Raw genomic sequence first — 6328 nt, forward strand, 5'->3', positions numbered from 1 at the left:
TCATGCCAAAAGCAAAGAAAAGATTCAAATCTCATTTTCCATTTGGAATTTTGATAAAAGAATGGTTTACAGGTCCACTGTGCCAACACATAGCAGAGTGAAAACAATAACTCGAGTAAACACCACCATGGGATAGAAGAGTGGTGAGGGGAATGATTTTGCTGGGTCACATAAGGTCACCAACATCAGTAAACATCAAGTGGGAGCTTAGTCATCAGTGGAATATGATAGAGAACTTTCCCAAGAGCAATAACCACCTTGCATTTCCCTTGACTGGAAAACAGGCTACAAGCTACACCAGACACAAAGGCATCAACGGCAGATGCAAAAAGGACAGAAGCAGACACTCAAAGATGAGGTGGCATGAGTCACACATCACAGTTCAGTAGGAACCAGCAGATGAAGATGCTAGGACAGAAATCTCTCCTGCTTCTAGGAGGTCATGTATGCTTCTCTCTGTGCCCCAAAGTACCAAGAACAGAGAAAGAGAAGGAAAGAAGGGTGATCAAGGGGAATATAGTAGAGAGAGGAATCCTCCAAGACTGTCTATTTATGAAAGAAAAAAAAGAAAAGGGGACAGGGGGTTGGTTGGGAGAGGAGAGAGGAAGAGGAGAAAGAGGAGGAGGAGGAGGAAGAGGAAGAAGAGGAGGAGGAGGAAGAGGAGGAGAAGAAGGAAGGAAAGGAGAAGGAAAGAAGGAAGAAAGGAAGGGAGGGAGGGAGGGAGGGAGGGAGGATGGTAGAAAGGGTCAGAACAATACCATTTGAAACTGGGAAAAACATTGACCTGTGATGAGAAATTTTACTTCTGCCCCCTCAACAGCAGGAGCAATATCAAGCAAGTCATAGAAAAGTTAGAAAGCTACATTGTTTTATATATCTGAGTTCCAGTTTATTGATTTTGACCCTGCTGTTTTTCCTAAGAATATCTATAATGTATTTCACACTTAAGGTGTGCCTGGCACTGTGCTAAATGTTTTACATTTATATTATATTCCATACAACAATCTCAAGAGGCAGGTGTTACCATTATCCTTGGCCTACAGAATAGCAAATTGAGATTTAGAAAGGTTAAGTAAATTTGACCAAGATCAGACAGCAAATAAGTGACAGATCAAAGATTTGAACCCAATGCCAGAACCCTCACTCTAAAACCACTATGTAATACTACCTATGTACTACTATGATGCTCATTCTTCAGATATCAAAGAAAGAGGTTAAATAACCCGACCCGCAAATGGCAGAGCTGGGTTGAACCAAGGCAATCGGGCTAAAGATATGCCAGTTTCTATTTCTTGAATAATTTTTAAGTATTTTAACAAATCTATTTATTGAAAACTTAAATCTTACTGTTGCTTTTATAACAGTGGAAAACACAGGGAGTACACAAACCAGATCAGGGTAGTGGAAAGTGAAAGAATAAAAAGATAACAGAATATAAAGTTCAGCAAGGTTTCGTGAATAGAAAATTTGTGAAAGACAGAAAAGCTGTAAGAAGCAGTAAAATTATTAGTAGCTAGACACTGGGAGCAGTAAGAAGAACCTAACTGTTGTAATCTAGCAATGTGGGATTACAACTAACAACTGGCTAAGTGAACTGGTATGGAGCCCCAAAAAGTACGCTGAAAAAAACTTTTGTGTACTATACATGCTCAGATCTCATAAGACAATCACCCCTCCTACTGGAAAGAGGGTCAAGAAATGACACACATACAGAATAGTGTTGAACAACCAAAGTCTTAGTGTACTCAGATTCAAAAGACAATGGCAGAAGGCATGGGAATGACAGATTGGACAATGTGACAGTATTTGGTGTGTGTTACGGGGGCAAGGTGGTTGTGTAAGACTTCAGTAGTTGTAGACACCTAAGCACCTTGCACCTGCTTTCACAACAGAGTTGAATAACTAACTAAAGGAACGTAACTTGCTGTTATGTAGGGAGGCAGGGAAGGAGGAAGAAGATTGACACATGTTCAAAACAGAGCCGACACTAATAGAAAACGCTCCAAAATCCCAAATAAACGAGCAAGTATGGATTCCTTCATTTGTAAGATTTCCTGGGTATTTTCTGAAATCCTTTCATGAGCACTTAGTCAACATCTAGACTTCAGAGATAGCTCTAACTGCCTGGCTCAGTTTGTTAAACCTGCATTTTGACCAGGCCAGTATCTCGAGTGCTGCATGTCAGTCAACTGCCTTGTTTCAGAGCTAAAGGCTGCATTCCTAACCTCAAGATCAATAGTAATGAACCTGTACACTACAGTCTTTCATATTTGAATTTTCACTAGGCTGTGTACTACTTAAGAGCAGAAGATATTTTTGTCATCTCTATATTCCCTGAATATAGCTACAGTGCAGGCACTTGATAAGTGGGTGAAAAAGAAGCAGGCATACTACCATCATTCAGTAAGGAGCACAAATTGAGAGATTTTTTAATGCGTCTTCCAGCTGAATCCTGTGTGTGGATATTCTTAACACAGTACTTGTGCTACATTCCTCTACATGCGGAGGAGAAGAAAAATAGAGCTGATTCTTCTGATACTTGCAAGTATATAGGAAGGGCTGTAACATAAACAGTGGTGCTGAATATTGCTTATGACGGCTGTTGGTTTTACCAGAGAGTGAAAAGGTGAAAGAAAAATGTAAGATCGAGTCCTCAACTTCCAGTGGTTTGGAAGGGAGATGGATTTCAGAAATTTGTAAACTGAATTAAATGCCCTCAATGACCACTTAAAAGGAGATTCTACACCAGTGTAACTACTATGCCCCAAAAGTTTTTAAATGTACTTTTCTTCTACATTAATTTTAAAATACAAGCTTAGTCTTTTTTTTGTTTCTTTAAGATATTTCTTTAGATATTTCTATGCACTTGATATTTCTATGCATAGATATTTCTATGCATTTCTATGCAAAATATAGAAACAACCTGAGTGTACATTGATGGATGAATGGATAAAGAAAATGTGGCAGTATGTATACACACACACACACACACACACACACATCATAATGTAATATTACTTAGCCATAAAAAAAAATGAAACCTTACCTTTCGTGACAACATGGATGGACTTTGATGGCATTATGCTAGGTGAAATAAGTCAGAGAGAGAGAAAGACAAACATTGTATGATCTCACTTATATTTTTTAAAAAGAGAGCTCACAGATACTGAGAACAGATTGATGGTTGCCAGGATAAAATGGATGAAGGCATTCAGGTCAAAAGGTACAAACTTCCAGTTATAAAGTAAATAAGTCATGAGGAACCCCGTGGCAGTGGGCAAAGACACACCTGATTATTGGTGTTACTCTTACATCAGTCAAGGGACAAAGCAGACGTACAGTTCATCCTAGCTGGATGCCTAGATTGGTGACCAGAAGTGTTTCACGCCTGGGGCACAATAAAAAAAAGTCATGGGGCTATAACGTACAGCATGGTTGGTAACTATAATTAATAATACTATATTGCATATTTGAAAGTTGCTAAGAACATAGATCCTAAAAGTTCTCATCATAAGAAAAAAATTTTTATAACTATGTATAGGGATGGATGTTAAATAGACTTTTTGTGGTGATCATTTTGCAATATATACAAATTTTGAATCATTACTTATACACCTGAATGTAACATGTTATATGTCAAATATACCAAAAAATATAAAAAATTTCAAAAGAAGAAACGCCACTTCTCTGGTCCCACTCTAGATATCGGGTGTGGGGCCCAGATTCAGTATTGGAACAAGGCTTTCAGGTGATTCTGACCATACTAAAATTTGAGACCCATTGGCGTAGCTGACTTTCTTATTTGAGTGAAAAGTTTTCTTTAGGTCATTCAAGAGTAATAGTCACGAGCAGGGATTGCAAAATTTTTCCACTGAAGGCTAAATACTAAACATTGTTAGGCTTTGTGGGCCAAGAGGCAAAATCAAAGTTATGTAGATATTTATGTAATCCCTTAAAATGCAACCATTAAAAAATGTGAAAACCATTCCTAGCTGGTGAGCTGTATACAAAAGCAGGTGGCAGGCCACATTCGCTGACCCTTGGTCAAGAGTTTAGGGTCAGGCAAAATTATAAAAAAAAAAAAAGGACGAAGAAGAGGAAGAAGGAAGAGGAGGAAGAGGAGGAGACGATGACAACGACGAAAGAAAGAAAAGAAACACATATTTCTAAAAGCAGAAGAAAACATTTGCATTCAGCGGAAAATACATGGGCTCCATTTATCACTCTAAAGCACTTTTCAGTGAAAGATAAATGTATCACCCGAGAGATGGACGGACCCACTAGCAGCAAACAACAAAGCCATCGCCCTTTGCCAGCACGTTAGAACCCTGCCTATCAATGTTTTCATTCATAGGGTCAAAAAGCCATTGAATGTCTGCTCTTGAAAAGTCCTGACACCAAAGTGAGATGGAAACATTAACCATGTGCATACAGAAGGAGAGAGACTTGGTGACATTCATGGCTATATTAACTCACTTATCCTGAAGGATATGTTTTAAGATCTCTATGTGAGTGTGATCAACGCCTGGGATAAAACCATTGCACGTGGCACTAAGAATACCTACCCTGTAGATTGTGTGATTGGAAATGAGACTGAAATGTTTTTAACCTGCTTCTGCTAAATTATGAATGTGGAAAATCACCAGAGACCACTCTCCATAGATACCCACATGGATACCACACTCTCCCAGTTTTCCTCCCACCTCTCTAACCATTCCTTTTCAATATTTACTGCTGGCTCCTCTTTCTATTCCTACTAAAATATATCCTGATGTTGCTCAGGGTATATTCTAGACTCTCTTCCTATCTCATCTACAGCCTTCCTCTGGGTGATCCCATCCATTCCCACTTAATTATCATCTATCAGCTGACCACATCTCAAACCCACATCTCTGGTACAGACCAGTCCAGAGCTCCTGAGCTTCAAACTGCTGTACCTAACTGCCTATTAAACACCTCCACGTGGCTGTCACTGTGTCCAAAAACTTAATTCCTCATTCCAACCCCTCCACCCAACATGCTTGTTACTGAAATTCGAAACCTAGGAGCTGACCTTGATACCTCCCTCTCCTGCAGCACCTCCTGTCACAATTAAAGGATCAAAAAATTCTATTCTACCTCCTGAATGTCTCAAAACTGTTCACTGTATCTGCCCAAGCCGCCTTCATGCTTTCCCTAACCCCTGCAGGAGCCACCTAACCACCCACAATTCTTGTCCCCTACTTTCACCAATCCATTCAAACCAATTATCTCAATCTCTGCCTTTAAAATCCTTCAAAGGCTATAAAGCTCAGAGTGCCTCGAAAGGATGTGTTGGGACTAACTGCACCAGAGTCCTACAGAGGAGCTTGTTAAAATATTGGCTTTTGAGTTGAGCCAAAACCAAAAAACCAAAGTATCTAGGGATAGGTCCAAAAAACTGAATCTTTAATCCCAAATCCCTACTACGGTTTATAGGTTTTCCATAACTTGACCTCTTACAGTTCCAGGCTAGGGTAGGTGTTCTGCAGGTTCGGGGTACCAAAGTTTGGGGTGTGCAGTTCTGGCAGCTGAAAGAATATGCGAGGAGCCCTGGGCAGATGCTACATAGTTTTATTCAGGCCTAGCAGGACACAGCAAGGCACAGGCACAGTTCTAGCTCCCCACCACCACCACTCCACACTATAATCAATCACAATCTACAGGTTGTATAAGACGCTGTAGCTAAGGCTGCCTGGAAATGGCACAGCTTGCTGGGAGGGAGCCTGACTGCATCCATTTCGTTTGTCAGTCCCCTCACCCAACAGTAGGGCACTTTATTCAAGATGCTGTCCCAAAGCACTCTATATTTCTTCAGGAGTAGCACTCATGACATTGGTTACTTTGTATTAAATGTCTGATTCTCTGACAGAGGGTAAGCTCCAGGAGGGAAGGCACCATGCCTGTCATGTTTACTGTTTATCCCTCCTGCCCAGGGCAGTGGGGCACAACATCAACATTGTTTAATATTCATCACCATTCAGAATCAAAGAGTATTTCACATAAAGGACTTTCTCCACTGCATGGTTGGTTAAAAATGCCTGAAAACATCTTCATTTGTTGATATAGTGTACAGACCGAGAAAAGAAAGGGCTCAGATAACAATGACTGGAGTAATTAATTAGTGGCCTAAAGGAGAAAGTTTAATCTTCAAAATCAAAGTAATTATTTGGAGGTTGATAACAAGCTCTTCTCCAGTCTCCAGTGAGAGCAAATGAACAGAAATAAGCTTTAGATTACATTCAGAGTTTCTGATCACACTTAAAAAAAAAAAAAAAATGCTGAATTTTCTCTGCTGTAAAAAGGGAAA

At 39.9% G+C, this 6328-nt stretch overlaps 1 non-coding gene across 1 annotated transcript; it reads left to right on the forward strand.

Annotated features, from left to right (window-relative positions):
* The first annotated feature begins 3261 nt into the window (after nucleotides 1-3261).
* On the forward strand, nucleotides 3262-3401 carry LOC112480448. Its single transcript, XR_003046595.1, has one exon. It is a non-coding gene; the product is annotated as a small nucleolar RNA SNORA48 (small nucleolar RNA).
* Nucleotides 3402-6328: the final 2927 nt, after the last annotated feature.

Source organism: Pteropus alecto, unplaced genomic scaffold, assembly GCF_000325575.1.
Source record: "Pteropus alecto unplaced genomic scaffold, ASM32557v1 scaffold224, whole genome shotgun sequence".
Lineage (NCBI taxonomy): Eukaryota > Metazoa > Chordata > Mammalia > Chiroptera > Pteropodidae > Pteropus > Pteropus alecto.